Source organism: Falco rusticolus, chromosome 5 (assembly GCF_015220075.1).
Source record: "Falco rusticolus isolate bFalRus1 chromosome 5, bFalRus1.pri, whole genome shotgun sequence".
Classification (NCBI taxonomy): domain Eukaryota; kingdom Metazoa; phylum Chordata; class Aves; order Falconiformes; family Falconidae; genus Falco; species Falco rusticolus.
Genome location: NC_051191.1, coordinates 54394633 through 54411297, shown reverse-complemented (window position 1 = coordinate 54411297; position 16665 = coordinate 54394633).

Below are 16665 nucleotides of genomic sequence, written 5' to 3'. Positions count from 1 at the left end.
TATCTTCATGAATGGAAGACGCCGGAACGTCACTTCAAGCCTTGCCAGCAGGGTTTCATGTTTTGATGGGAACACCCCCAATTCCTTTTTGCATATAAACTCTCTGTACCAGCATCTCTCTGTGGAGTTTGGGCCTCAAGGCACTACGCTGTCTTGATAGTGGTGGGGTGAACCATCAAGTTGGCTGCTCAGGTTGGACCATCACTTTGACGTTAAGAGACTTCTCCAATGCTACTTTGGTTTAGAAATCTTGGACCTGGGAAAGCTCGTGATAATTTCTGGTATTTCCTAAGGGCTTGGGGGGCAGCTTGACAGCTGGAGAGGGCAGCTAATCTCTTTGGTGGTTATCTCAGTACTTTTCCGTCCCTCCCCACCTGGAACGAGGAAACCTGGAGGGTGGCTCTGCAGGGAAATTAAGACGAAAACAAACCAAAAAGAAGTTAATGGAACTTTTTTCAAATCTCTTCTTAAAGGTTCTGATTTTTGTGTTCTGGGGTGAAAGTTGGTTCGTATTTTCTCTGAACTGGTCTGTCCCTTGTTCCACTGATTGGCAAATGATAGTTTGCCAATATCATTATCTAGTGTTGATACTGTTGTAGCACTGTTAACACTCTGAGTGCTCTGCAAATATTAACTGTGCCACAAACCACTCAAATGAATGCTCTAGGGCAACCAGAAAAGAAGAACTGGAAATTCTGGACTGAACCACTGGTCTAACCACAGGAGCCTGGTATTTTGCCTTCTCCCATAATAGATTAGGCCACGTGTCCATCAGGTTAATCCTTTCTCCTATAAGCGATCTTTTCTGGTTGCTTTGTTTTATTTTAGTTCTGACAGGTCAACAAGTTTTGGGACAGAGATGAAGGGGAGGGGGTGGGAGGTGGGAGGGCATAATTCATAATCCAGAAAATAAATCAATGATGTTATTAAACTCTGATTATATATTTAGAATTTTAGATTTGGTGTATTTTCATTCTAAGTATTCAAGTGAATCAATCAGGTAATGTTAGCAGCAGGTGTTGCCTATACTAGAAAACCACCACTGTGCTGTTTATTACCTGTCCAGAAAAGAACGGGATTTCATACCAGAGCCTGACAAAACTCCACATCCCCTCCCTTGCCATTTCTCTCTCTCTCCTGTAGGAACACCAGAATTTTCTGGGGCAGTGTCTGGGAACATTTCCCCTTTCTGAAAGTTTCTGCACCCAAGAATACCAAGCAAAAACCATTGTGTCCTCTACAGTTTGGTGACCTCTACTGTACATAATTGCAGCCAGCCTCCAGGGAAAGATTAGGCGCCTTTGGCAATGTTTCTGACATTTGTCTCCTCACTCTAGCCCCAGGCATGTCTCTCTGAGAGGTATTTTCATGTGCCATGATCTTCTGAAGTGGTACTGAAGTATGTACTCAGCTGAAGGAGGATATGTATGAAGGAGATGGAGGGAATATTCAAAAAATATCAGAGATGTGCCATGCACAGTGGAAAGCAGCTGGCAGGTAGAACTTGCAGCTGTGGATCACATCATAAACCTTGTTGGAGTATTCACACTAGCTTTATACTGTAGTGCAACACAACACAGGCTGGTGCAGCAGTTCTCTGTCTCCCATCACTCCTCCCAGTGAGGGCAGTGTCAGAACTTGCCGTGTCACATCAGAAACAGGAAAGAAAAGCTGCAGTCAGGACTTGTCAGTTGAGACAGTGAAGCACACTGGCCCCATCTCCTCAGCAAAAAACCATCCTGTTCTCTCTGAAATCCAGCACATGTTGTCAGAACTCTCCAGGCAAGAACCCTAGTGGGTTCAAAATGCTCAGCAATATGCAAGTATGAACTTTGCCCTTTAGGGAATTGATATTTCAATTTCCAGTGCATGGTGGGAGGAAGGTTCCTTTGTTATGTCCTGAAGGACTTGGTGGAAGAGTTAAGAGTTGCCAGGATGGGCCTCTTTGTTTCTGACTTTGCAGCAATGCATGCTGATGTTGAACTCCTCACTCCAAGAAGACACTAACATCCATCTTGAATAAAGCCCCTTTTACCTTCAAATCAGGGTTGTTTCTCACAGCATCATTGCCAGCAAAAGAGAGAGGGGGAGACAGAGAATGAATATGATGGTGGTGACAGGTTAGAGTGATCAGAGATACCTCAGGGATCTTTATAGGCAAGTCTTTGCTTTAGAGCTTTCTATCAAATGTGGCATATCCTCCCGCCTCCATTGCTTATCAACAGATGGAAGCAAGCCTGGGAACACAGCCAATGATCAGACTTAGGCCTTTCACACATCCTCCACTCCAGTCAAGCAACCTTTGATGAGCCCTTCCCATGGAGAAGGGTGGGAGGTTGCATTTCCCCACATATTTATGGTTGCCAAGAAGAAAAGAAAAAGGAGAGGGGATAAAGATGAGGAGTGTTGAAGGGACTTTGTGCTGACTCTGCACCATTGCTCTAAGGAATTACACTTCACCCTGTCTGCTTAATGCAAGCTGGCAAAGAGTAGGGTCCAATTATACTGCCTCTCCTTGGTGTGTGCCTGGCTCACCACAGGAGCCCTTGGCAGCCATGTGCAAGAAAGGAACTGGATTACTGGCAACAAATGGGGACGGACTCTATGCCACGATCCCCGTCTGCACCCACTCTTTCCCATAAGTGCTTCCCTGCTGCTGAACACACCTGGCGTGTCCACCTGGAACACACCTACCATGCTGCTGGATGCTGCAGGGCACATTGAGATAGTAACTAGTGGGACCTGATTGTTGTCCCCACAAGGGCTTATTTTCAATTTGCAGCCAAATAGATTTCCAAGCCATAGACCCTCGCTGCATTCACCCACCTACACTTTCCTGTGGCTCCCTCCCTCCTCCCCTGTCAAAGGCAAACTGGGGCGCTGACTTTCTCACTGGCAATATGAATACTATTGCTTCATCTTCACCATGGGCTCTCTGGACCTCCCTGTGGCTGACTGCAGACAGACCTGGGTGTCTGCCTTTAGAATGGCAACAACAGCAACAACAAAACCCACTTTGCAATTGGCTTTGAGTTCTTTCTTAATTTCTTCAGCATCCCCAAATTCCTTTCCTAGCCATGCCATTTGAGTGAATTCTGGCACCCTTCTGTCATTGCTGACAACAAAACTGACACGGCATGAATCTGCTTGTGTATAGAATAAGGCAATGAAGCCGTAATACAGAGAGCAGGACTCATGTCGGCCAATGCCAAGGGTACAGTCGCCTGGGTGCTGATGTAAAGGAGGATCTCTGTGATGCGTTACAGATCTCTTAACCTGCTGGCCTCCTGCCGTTAAAGGTTCACAGCAAGCACCGATATACACTCCAACAGGTCAGAAAAATATTCCACACTGTGGAACGGGGTTCCTCTGGGCACACACACACACATGAGACATACTGGGGAAGTGAAACACACATGTACAAACCTGACACAGCAGGAAGCTGTGAGGCTTGCGTGCCTGCACGCACGCACACACACACAGACACACACAGTACATTGCAGTACGCTTAATGACTCTGTCCCACAATGCATTTTTGCCAAGTAGGAACAACGTGACCTTTCCTAATGTTCTGCTGGTAGATATTTAATTTATGTATTCATTTTGTGACTTTTACATCATCTGCTTTCTTGACTGCAGCATTACTGTGTAAATATGTGTGTATATATGTACAGAGACTAACTCAAGCAATTATATTCAGGTTGGGAAAAGGGTGGGTTTTATATCTGTACAGTATTTCCTTATTAAATAATGGCATGGGGGGGGCTGGGAAAGTTAACTTCTAAATTGTGGTTTTATTGGTCTGTGGTGTTTGAAGTTGTTTCAGTGGTTGCTTTTGCTGGTTCGGAAAGTTTATCTGGATGTTATATGTGTGTGCCAAGAAAGGGTCCCCAAACAGGGGAGGTTTGGGATTGGTAAGGGGTGGTGGGTAGCAGAGGGTGTTAATAATTTCCTGTAATAAAAGCCGTGTTGATTGCTAGGGACTGTTTGTGTGAGGCACAGGGCTGTTTCCTTCTCTATGTGCTTTGCTCTTTGATGACTTTCTGTTCCCTGGTCCCCATTGTCTTCTCCCTGGGACGTCAGCAGAGTACATTTGTTACTGTGGATTACAGGGATCTCTCTCTGGGCCTTTATCTCCTGACCAGCTCTTCCATCTCCCTCTTTTTGTGGCCTTCCCAGTACCAGTGTGGGAGGAGGCGGCATAGTCTCAGACCCTCTGTGCCATTCTTGTCTACTTTGCTTCCTCTCCTTTAGACCCTCTTTCTCCATCCTCTAAGAAGAAACTCATTTTCAGGTGTTTTGATCTCTCCAGCAGTTTACTGCCTCATCTCCCTGGCCTCCTATCTACTTATTTCCCATCTTACTCACACTAGTTCTTCAATTTCATCTCTACGCCTCTTCCCTCAGAATGACTTACACTGGCTGTTTGCCCACTCTGCTCCTCTTATTACTGTCTTGTTGCTCTGTTGTCTTCATCAAACTGTGCAATGCTGTGCAGAAAATCAGTGAAAGGCAGGCCTCTACTTCTCTTCTCCTGGAAAATTCTAGCATTGACCAGATTTTTAGATCATACTTGGTAGCCTTTTTTGACTTCTGCGTCACTTTCACTGAGGTGATCTGCTCTTGCCCACTCATCAATGGGCAAGAAATAAGGAATGATCAGTCTGGCAAATTAGCCAGTGCAAGGAAGCAGCGAAATTGTCTTTTCTGAGAAAGTCAAGAGAAAGAACATATTTTTCATTCTTGGTGTTTGACTGATGAATTTAGAGCAGGGGCAGATACAGTTTTTATCCAGTCTAGGTTGACTTGCATCAGGGTTGGCAGAGTTTCTTTGCTTTTATTCTATGTGGATAAGGCAAGGCTGCTGGAGAGAAGTATGCTGTCTTTTAGAAGCACAGGGCTAGCTTCCTTTATTGCCTAAAGGCCATTGGCTTGTAAACACCTACATGATGTTCTGTTGTGTTGCAAACCTGGGAGTGAATGCCTGGTAGTACTTGGTCCCTTTCTGTCTGACAAGTCATTATAACCTGTGCTAGGCACTAGCTGCCTAGGGTTTGTGGTCTAGTGTCAAGTCAGTAAGGGAGAAGAGTGACAGGGTCTGACATGGTGGATAAGCAAAGACAGAGCCAGTGCAAAACTGATGGGGGCTCTAGGCAGATGCTAAGACACCTCCCTCCTTCCCTTTTGGACAACTTGCATTGCTCCTTAATGAACCCATCAACCTACCATCCTCCACAGCCATGGCACTGGCTGCTCATCCCTGAAGACATCTGGGTCTGCTGGTAACAGCCTGAGAAACACAGTGTGCATGTGTGTTGCCATGTGCCATGGTCTTTGAAGGTTTGAGTTGTACTGTATGAAAGCATATGGGCAGTGCAGGGAGCAATGGAAGGGGTCAGCATGACTAGAAGTCTTCTAGAGCAGCAGTCTTCCCACAGCTGCAGCTAACTCTTGCTCAACCTGCCATTGCAGGCCTGCATCTATGACTTCTGGGTGGGATAAACCACTACAGCCACATGGGAATGGAGCTCTGCTCAAAGGCGTGAGCAGGGTAGACATCCCTCTCATGTACCTTAGCTATGACCTTGACATGGCTGTCCCAGAGTGGTCCACAGTGGCCTGTGTACTTGTGAATACCTGGCTGCAGATACATGTTAGTGTGGGAGGAGGTGTATGTGCATTTGAGTGACTCCTGGCAGAACTCCAAAAATAAGTGAAGTTGGAAACTGCTGGCCCATTTGGTGCTACCCCAAAGATGTGGGCATTGTACTCCTTGGGAGCAGATGCCATAGATTAGCTTTTGGCCAAAATAGTGAGTTACCTTTTCAGCATTACCAGCGTCCTTACTGTGTTTCCTTTGCTTATTCAATGTGCCATAAGCACAACATACAGGCAACATTTCAGGGTGTCCAGAGAGAACATGTCTCTCACACGAGACTTCTATCTAGGCCCATGGGCACTGGCTGCTAAGTCCCATCTCAGCTGGGGAAAGATTGCACCTGTCCCTGAACAGTCAAAACCAGTTACGGGGTGAGATGAAAGTTTTGTGCTTTCTCCCTCTGCTTTCCTTCCAGGACTTGAAACCAGATCCATTGACACAGGCAGCTAAACTGTGACATTCAAGGACCTTTTGAAACAGCTGCTTAGGGGTTTCAGATGCCTAGAATGCCTTTTATGGATTCTTTTCTTTGGGTGGGCCTCTTCCTGCAATGCATTTTGCCAGGATTCATCTCCCAGGAACTCACCGTGCCTGAAAATAGCTTAAAGGGGCTCCCTCTGCTTGGGATCACCATTGTATGTTGCATGCCTGTTGCTACTTGTCTGTATTTCTTGCACGTGTCTACTTGTGGGGGGCAGGGGTGGGCTCATATTGGTATGTGTATTTATGCAGCCTGCACACATTTGTACATGTGGTGCCATAGTCTGTATGTGTGCTGAGGTGTTTGTACGCATGTGTTTGAGCGGAGAGAAAAGTCTTTGAAGCTGTATGCTGCTAAAGCCAGGTGATAAGTACCTGTAGGTACCTTGGCAACCCTGTTGTTGCTTTTGCTTACCTGGTAAGCCCTGGCATGGCTGCTTTGTTTGGACTCTGGGGGACCAGCTCTGAATCAATGACAAGGCTGGGACACAGGCTTCTCCTGGAGATGGTTTGAATACAGCACCAGAAACCCATTCCATGCGTTCATTCACTTCTGTGCTGAATCTGCTGTGCCATATTTACAAACCATTGGGTGACACTCGTTGCCTAGTTTGGCCTTAACTAGTAGGTGGAGCAGGAAGACAATCGCGCACTGATTGTTAAGATCTTTTGGGAGAGATCTGGTCAATCTGTCCTGTGATTAAAACAAGAGGCTCCCTTGCTTTTCTTTCCACTGCCTCCTAGGGCAATGCAAGCACCAAAATTCCACTTGCAAGCGAACACTAGCCTGTCCTTCCTTGCTCCTGTGTGAGATAGACACTGGCAAAAGCTGAGCTGTGGTGCACTGATCTCCTATTCCTGCTATTTGGAAGAACCTCACCATTGTTGCTTGGAGCTGGGTACAGAGCTTGCAAATCCCAAGATTTGGAGTGGTCCAGTGTCTTCAGAGGGATTAGTAAAAGGGAGGTCAGGGAGAGATCAGTCAGGGGTGGGAGGGAGTGAACTTTCTGCAGCTGTTCTCTGTCCCATTCATTTCTGGGAGAGATCATTACACTGTTAGCACCAGAGAGGATGACCTGCTGGGAAGGCCTTACAGTGCCAGCCAGCACAGCACTTTAACTGGGCAAACTGCTGAACAAGACACTGATGTTGTCTATCAGTAGCCAGAAAAGACAATCAGGACCTGATGAAGAGATGCCATGACTAGTCAGATAAGGAAGGAGCAACACTCGGGGGCTAGGGCCCTCATCATCTATACCAAGTCTGCTTAACCAGCCCTTTAGTGCTGATGTCACTGGACCTGTTTGATGGTTTCTTTTTTTATATATATATAAAATGTAACAGAATAATCTGTGGCCTCCAGTGACAACTCCTATCAGACCACATCCATCCACCTCCTCTGCTTTCTTCCATGTTCAGCTGCTCTTTCCTTTCCATCAAATTGTATCCTGTGCTCTGCCAGGCTTGTCTTTTATGGAAGAGAAGATATATGTGTGTGAGTGCGTGTACACATGTGTGTGTATGTTAAGTATTATTACTATTATCAACATGCTAGACACCTAAAAGCTCCTAGCCAGCTGGAGCCTTCAAGAGGTGCTGTAGGAAATGACCTTCCCACTAGACAGCAGCTAGTGAGGAGGTTAGCACAGAAAGCTGCTAGCTTTGGAGGCCTCTTTGCCTGTCTGGTTGCTTTTCTTATATTTGGAGCAGGCTCTCTCTCACATGTGTTCAGAAATGCAGCAAACTGCTCTTTTTAGCTTTGCATTTTCAAAATTTCTAACATGGGGGGAAAAATGTTTGTTGATTTAGTTTGTTTGTTTGTTTGTTTATACAGTCCTTTTAGTGGGAGCAGGGAGGTGTTTTCAGCAATACAACTTTCCGAGACCTCAGTTCTGTGCAGTTACTGTTTGTACGGTTTAGCTGTGTTTGGGGTCTTTCCTTTGTATGTGTTTTTCCTGAATGGCAGGGCTATCTTGAAACGTCTCTTTGCCAGTGACCAAAGCACCATCTGTAACTGGAGGCAAGGGCTAGTATATAGAGGAGGCAGCAGCCTTTTGGGAAGTAGCTTTCCACCGACTTCTCTGCGAAGTCACAGAAAGCAAACTATTTAACTGTTGCACTGGTGGGTTTTGGGGTTGTTTTTTTTGGTACTCCCCGTCTTTTCCTTCCTTTTTTTTTGTTTCTCTCTTTTTTCCCTGTAAAAAAAAAAGAAAAAAAAGATTCTCCAGCAAGTTTTGGCCGTTGCCCCAAAGGCTTCTGTGAGGTGGGTAGGAGGCAGGGAAGGGTGTCTGACCCCTGGGTCCTGCCTTCCTGAAGCCATGCAGGATTGCCTGGGAGAGGAAGGAGAAAGGTCCTTTTTGGCAGTTTCCATGGCCATTCGTGGGACAGGGACCCTGTGGCTGCTGAGGGACCTGACCCAAAGAGAATGAGCATCCTCAGGAGATCTCCTCTGGCTTGTGCTAAGGATCAGCACATGGATCAGGCTGGAGGACAAGCAGGGGAAGATGGCTCACTGACCCTTGCTCAGCCCTTCCCATGCGGGAGCAGGAGCAGGGCACATCGGTTCGCAACAGGGACAAATGAATGACCCTAAACAGGCCAGAGGGGTTCAGCCTTGCCTCTCCTGAGCTATTTGCCAGTGAGTAGGGCTGACCCTCGACTCTGACAATGTCATTCAAGGCTGAGCAGAGCCTCACAGACCATGAAGTAGGGGTTAAGGGTGGTGCATGGGTATCTGGCCAGCTCTTAATGTCATGACACACAAGGGAAAGCCCAATACCTTCATCCTTTGGCACTTGGAAGTGGCTGAGAGTAGTAGTGGAGGACTGTCGTGTCTACTAGGGTTGGGGCAGGTAGCATCTCTAGAGCTGGCACAGGTCAGCTTCAGCTGTATTTGCTTTCTAACTAATGTACATTTACTTTGAAGAGCATGTTTGATGGGCTCAATCTATCAACCAAAAGAAAAAGAAATACTCACCTCTCGTGCAAGTCTTCTACTGCCCAACACTGCTACCTCCTCTTCTCTTGAGCTGTTGGTATCTTGTGGTGAACCTGGCCACCCATCAGGCTGTTGCACACAGCAGATATATCCTATCTGCTTCTGAAACCATCTTTGCCTAAATTTTGCCTCCTCATCATTCCCTTTATGCACACACACACACATGTGCCCACCTCCAGCCACTCCACTGGTGAAAATCAGAGCCACAGAGACATGAGTGCCAAACGACTTTTTATTTCTCAAGTAAATGATAAAAAAGTTTTGTTCTTTTTCTTTTTTTTTTTTTTTTACATATGCAAATGTAAACGGGAACCGACAGTGAATTGGTGGTGGCGAGAGGAAATGGGATGTTTTGTAACCCTAGCTGCAGTAAAAAAAAAAAATAAATAAAAATACATTAAAAATATTTAAAAAACACAAAAAAGAAAAAAAAACCCTTGAACTATTTTGGAAATATTGTGAATAATTTTTTGATATAAAACCTAATTTTTATGTAGCATGAAAACCACCAAAATAAAATGATCAAGAATAAAAGCTGTGCAGAGGGTGTTTTTGTTTAGTTGTTGAGGAAAAAGAAGGAACAGAGAAGCAGTGATGTATGAGAGAGGGATGCTATTGCCATGGCTTTTACTGTGAGTTTTACAATACATTATGTTTTTCTTCAGTCTTGGTAACTGGATTCTTGTGATTATGTTAAAAAAAAAAAAAGGAAAATAACACAACTCATTTTCATCTTCTACGAAAAGATGTTTTTATCTCTGATTGCTGTGGAGAAAACCTTGAAAATAAGAACAAAATTAATCCCAAAGATTCAAAAAATAAAAGGCAAACTGAAAATGGCCATGAATTGCTTTTAAACGATAACAGCTATCATGAATTTTTTCTACCTGATTTATGATTTTTGAGTAATTGAAGTTGCAGTATAGGGGAGGCAGGTGTGAAGGAGGTAAGACATTAACAAAGGGCTGACAAAGTTCTGTGTTTTGTTACGTGAGGCACAGGAGTTAAACCAGGGTCTCTTCATATTTCCTCATGAGTAAGGGAACAAGGTAGTGTCCTTTTGCAGGGTATATTGGCATCACTCTTCCTTAAAAAAAAAAAAAGAAAGAAAGAAAGAAAGAAAAGAAAATTACAGGTTTCTTAAAGGAAGCAGACTGCCTCTCCCAATTTCAGACAAAATATCCTCTCAGCACTCCAGACCCTCTGGAGAGATGGTGATTCTCTGCTCCCCCGAAGGAAGTGGGGTTTCATTGCTCTTTGCTTCTTTTGGGGGCTCTGACTTTAGGTGCTGGAGCACTAGATTGCCTTTGAGGAGGCGGTAGCACCCGACCCACCCTGCTGTGGATCAAGGTGTTCCTCCTTTGAATTGTCAGAGGAAAGGAGATGCTTATTTCTGGAGTGTCCCAGGGAAGCTGGTAGGTTGCTCTGTCCATTCTGTCTTGAAAATATTCCTTGTGCCTGAGTGAATCAGACCTCCTACATATGAACTTCATCTTTCCTCCCTCATGCTCTCATCTCCCACACAATCATTAAAACACTGTCCCATCAGCTAGCAGGGGACTTTCTCTGTTGCTCCTGTCCTTGCCATCCGAGTGTCTTCTACATCATAGGCTGAAAGGGAGGTGACAGATAGCACACTATGTAGCTTGAAGTATGGGTTCAGCACTGACTGAGAAGAATGAAAATCAGTAAAGACTCAATATTAGCCTACACTACTTCTCTGACAGTGTGCAGAGAAAGTCACCTGGGTCAAAGTCTTATCTCCTGCTCAAGTCAGGATAGGCTTGGGTACAGTAGACAGGGAGGACCAGGAGGCAGCGGTGGTGTAGACCAACTTGACTGGTGGGTTCTTGAATTCTGACCACCAGATATAGGTATGAAAGAAGATCCATGGGAGCATTACCTCTTGGTTGAGGAAAGAGAGACGGGGTCCTTTTAGCATAGGAGAGTCCAAATCCTGAAGCAACTTCTTGGCTTATCCAGGTCTGAGTTAGCCTGTCTCTGGCTGTTGCCAATCTCTATACAATGCACTATCTTTTATTGCTTTTTGATTCCTACAGGAAAGCAGAGAGTGACTTTCCTCTGCCTTGTAAAGCTTTTGCCATTATTAATTACAAATCCATGTTGTTCCTCCAGTGAGTATCTGGCTATTTATCCTTCTTCCCACTTGCTCCGTCTCCTAGTTCCATTGTCTTGCCATCAAATCTTGACAGCAAGATTGTCTTGCTGTGAGGAACAGTATTTCTCTGTGGCCTCCTGTCCTTGCATGTTAAGAAAAGGGGCCCTTTCTCTCCTATGGGAGGAAGCTAGTACTGTTCTGTGTCCTTCAATGAACCATGAGGGCTGCAAATTCACTACATGCAGCTTAGGGGCATTGCTTACCTTTCTTTCCTCCAGTGACTTGGACATTCCAGTTCCCTTCCTTACAAAGAACATGGTATCTCACATCTGTGACCACTGTGGACTAGGTCTGTGTTTGTGTTACCAGTTGGCTTTTGCTCACTCAAGACAATAAGGAGAATCAAAAAGAGCCTCTTATCTTTAGCCTGGACAATCATCCTGTGACTGGTGCTCTACCAGCAGCTTCCTATTTATATGTGACTCTTTAGCAGAGTCAAGGATCATAGCAGTAGCAGCAAGATAGGGTAGGAAAAGTAATCAGGGAGAGGGTGATATGGGGGTGGCCATGTAATGCAGTGCTGCTCTCACTACTGTGACTTTATGACTCCCAGGTATTCTTGTCTCCTCCACCATTCTCTTCCCTGGGCAGCAGGTTGCCCCATGGAGGATGTGAGGCAGGGGACAGCGCAAGGGTCTGAGCATATGCAGGGACCTCAGCTTCGGTGCTGAAATTGCATGGTGCACATCAGAGCCCAGGCTGCTGACCTGGCAGCACAAGTGCTGCCTCTGGCAGCAGGCAAAGAAAAGTCACAATTAAAACCTCAGCTCTGGGGGCTTTACCTTTCATCAGGAAATGTCTGCAGAGGAATGAATGTAGTCAAGAAGAACAGATACCCTTGCTGCACAGGATGTTAGGAGGAGGAAAATCATGGCCTGGAAATATGGGTCTGGGTGGAGTACATTTTGAAAACAACTCCCTGGAAGTAGAGGGGAACAGAGCTAAAGCAGAAACTTAGCAAATGCTCTGAAAATTCAGATTTCCAAGCATAATGTCTCAAACTGGGGCTTTGGCCATGTTTTATGCTATCTGGAAGTTTAGCCAGAAGCAAATCTTCTACTCCTACTCCATCCTCTGCACTTACTCACCTTCCCTTCCCTGGAGTGAAGGGGCAGGCTCATCTGCCATCATAGCAGATCATAGCCATCATGCCTCATCATAGCCAGAGGGAGCTAACAATGAAGTGGAACAGCTTGCATTTTGCCCACCTTGTCTCTGCACTTCAGTGCTCAGATCTTTCAAGGCAGACATTCAACCAGGCCAGAGCAAGGGCAGAAGTCCTTCCAGTACATGTGTACAGCAAGGGCAGGAGTCTGGGGGTTTTGAGCACACAAGCCCTAGATGCTCTCCTTGAAACATCTCTGTGTCTTTGTTAACGTGAATGCCACTGGGTTGGTTTGCCCTCACAGATGGTTTGCATGGTGCATCAGGAAGACAAGATTCTGTCAGTGAAGAAGGGCTATTCAATATGGCTTTTTGACATTTGAACAAGGTACTAGGATTGTAGTTACAGAACAAGGCATTTGCAAAGATGAATACCCCCTACCTAGGGGATATTAGCTGACTTCACTTCTTGGAGCAAACAACTGCAGGGCTTTGACCTCCCACACATAGGGACTTTCCCAAGTGATACAAGCACTTCCACCACCTCTTACGACCCTTGTCTGCACACAGATGCTCCCTTTTCAGCTCTGGGAGCTTAACTTCGCTGTACTAGGATACAGATGGAAGCACCCCTTTTGTTACCAAAGAGAGCTAGCTGTAATGAACCAGCCCCTTCTCCCAACTTTGCAGCTTCATATTGCTTAGAGACTAACTGCTCAGATGTTCTCTTTGCTCCTCAAGCCACTTTTGGTCTCTCCCTGTGCTGCAGTGGCAGCCCAGTTTGCTGTCCCTGCTGACCTTCCTCTTCTCTATATGCAGAGAGTAAGGGCTTTGTGGCTGCTTTCTTATCTGAGGCATTAGATTAAAATTGGAGAAGCATGACGTTTTGGACCTGCCTCTGTGGCTCTCTGATTAGTTATCCTCACTGAGGAGGCAAGAGACCAAGGCCTGCCAGCCACAAGGTTAGGCTTTGGGTAAGCAATCACCCTTCAGCTGCAGGTTGCTGCTGCGCTGTTAGCAGATGGGATGTGCACTGGAATGCTAAGTGACTTACACCATGCACTCACCACTCTTTCATGACTGGTGTGTAGACTTGCATCTAGCAGAAAAGAAGAGATTGGTTTTCTCCTTGTCTATTTCCTCTGGTTCCAAGGGAAAACTTCCTGAAAAAGGGGAAAGGGGAGGTTCTTCCCTCCCCTGAAACTCAGACTATTGTCTCTCCATGTAGAGTACTGTCTTACAATGCTAGAATAAGACAGGTCTTTGGCTGGTGCCTGGACACAGGCTCTGGTTGTGTTTCTACATCCTCTATCTTGAGGGAATAGCATAGTTTCTGTTACAAAGGGCAGGGCCACCTTGGTCTCAAGGGATGAGCCATGAGTCCAGAGCCTCAAGCACTTGGTGCTTGCATGGTTCTGTTCAAGTCACCCTACTACACGCCCTGGATAGCTGGACATGCCTGTGGGTCAGCAGCACTGAGTGTTAGGAAGAAATAATTAGTAAATGCTTGTACCATGTTTGCGTCAAGTAGAGGATTTTTAGAAGCACCTGAGAGATTTATTAAAACAAACCCTATCTCACTGAAAGCCAGTAGTGCTTAGCTGCTCAGGTGCTTTTAGAAATTTCTGCTACAAAAGCTAAGAATGTTTATTCTTTTTTAAAATCTCTTTATGAAGGGTCTAGATTATTTAATAGTGAGGTAAACCAGTTGAGCTCTCCTGAGCCTAAAATATTGTGATAGTAATCTTAACTAGCAACTACTCCTGGAAGATGCCCTGGATTGAACGGAGGATACAAAGCTACCTTCAGAGGGTGCAGGAGCTCCTTCCTTAATAGCACCTGCCACAGAGCAGGAAGCAGGAGTAGGTAGCACATTGGGCAGGATTTCATCAGAAAGATACGCTTGGGGATGCACATTGAATGCAAGAAGTGATTGGTGACTTTAGGGGTAATTCTGTGTTGGTCAAAATGACTCCATCTCTCCTAATAACAAACAACACTATTGCTGTGGAGTTGGACAGTGTCAGTATCAGTCATTAATCTGGGAAGCAGCATGTAAAGTGAAATGCTTTGCCAGCAGGGTGAAACCCTGACATAAAATTGATCAAAACCATTTAGGTTCTGTTTTCAAACAAGATTTGTCCATTTGAAGCTTTGCGCTGCCATAGTCCTTACTTCAAAGAGTTTGCAATTTTGATGCTAAACTGAAATACGTTAATATTAGCATTTACATTAACAAGTAAATTGACAGATGCCATAGTTTACATATATTATGCAAATATCCTGAAATCTCGCATGCATTTGCATCTGATTTTCTTGAGATTAAATGAGATGTACACTTTATAGGGGAAATAATTGAGGCGTCCAGACATATGAGAAGCTAGGTGACTTGATGTGGCTTGTTTGAACTGTGGTAAAGCCCAGGGGCAGAGGAAAAGGGCATCAACACTTTCATACATAAAAATATTGTGTTTATGGTTGCTGTTTGGAGAAAGTAGTGTAGGAATCTCTCTGGGATATGGTCAGAAGTAGTGCAGGAAGCTCGTGCTGGGAGACATGATTTGGGATGTTGAGTCTTCAACCTGAAGGGCTAGTCAGGGTCTCAGCCTGGGTTTTTTTTTTTTGAGATTTGAGAAACACTCCCTCTTTGCAGCACTGTGTAAACACCACTCAGTTGAGCTCCCCCGATCTGGTAAGTGGACAAGATTTTCCTACACAGGCAGGGAACAGTGAGGAGGCAAGTCTGTGATCCATATAGGAGCAGGCCACCAGACCCCAGACTTGCCTGTCACCACTTCAATACCTGGCAGGTTGTTGTCTTCTTCTTACTCCTCTGGAGGTCATGAAGGGTTGAAAACTGTTGGCAAAGCTATGCCCAGGGCAATCAGCTTTTGCTTCAGGTGAGTTTGGTGAGAAATTTTGCTATTTTGACAATGCTCTGGTTTGCCAGCTTCATTTCACTTCTTCCACTGGGCAGAGCCTACCTCATCCCAGCCTTGGAAAAAGAGAATATGAACCACAAATAGTGGCAGTTTTCTCTGTGCATTTTTAATTAGTTCCACTTTTACAGGTAGCATGAAGAAGTACTTGGGATCTGATCCAGAGAGGTGCTGGGCTGTACAGGCTCTCTGAGGGTGTGTGCAGTGCATGGGCCTCAGCCTCTGCTGCCACACTGACCTGACTCTTCTGAGCTTATCATGGAGGCTCTGCTAGGATTTAAAATACAACTCATTTCCCTTCCTTGGAAACTTGCACATCAAGGTCTTAGTGTACTCCTCACAAGTAGTCTTGAACATTCCTCTGCTGCTTTTGTCAGCCTGCTATAAACTTTCAGCTTTTACAGGGAGGCTGTCAAAACATTGTATAGAAAATAATTTCCTTTTTTGGTTCCACCAGTGTGCAGTAACACCTCAGGCTATCACATTGGAGAGGCTTCATCAAGAGCCTCTTTGTACCACGCAAAGTGCTCATCCAACTTGGCATCTCTTGATGAAGTTCATCCAAGACCTCCTGATCTGTTTGAATAGTGACTGAGCTTCCTGGCCAGCTTCTTCTTGGGCTTTGCTTCCAAACCTTGCAGGATGCTTTGTAGTGCAAACAAACATGCAAGCGGACAGAGGCTGACCTAGCTTCCTTTTGTCTTCAAAAAGCTAGGATGATAAAATCATCCTAGGGTTACAGTTCAGCTTAATTCAAGTTCCAGTCTCATAATTGCTCCAAAATTTTAGTTCTGCCTTGCAAGTACCCCTTTAAATTATGCATACTCCTGCTTACAGCATCGCTGCCACTCTTCAAATATTCAAGGGTTCCATGCATTTAATTTTGGATGGTTTACTCTCTTCAGGGAGGAGGCAGTTTTTGAAAATGAAATTGCTGGCAGAAAAAGTAAAGCTTACATGACTAGCAGCAAACAGCAATTTGAGTTCTCAAGAACATGTATGTCTAGGACATGTAAATTTTACTCATTTGCATTTCAAGGGCACATATGACATGCAACACTGCTTTCTCACCCAGTAACATTATCTAAACTTAATGATTAATGTCAATTTTTTATTAACGTTTACAAGTACATTGGGAGACTAATTTGTTTGCTTTCATTATGCAAAACTGATTTAAGATCGTGGTTTGCATTTACACACATTTACATAGTGTTTCCTGATTAATACATTATAATACACACAAATAATGTGTAAATTGCAGGGTCACATCTGCAGCATAAACTTCATTTTGTGCAATGTAATATTT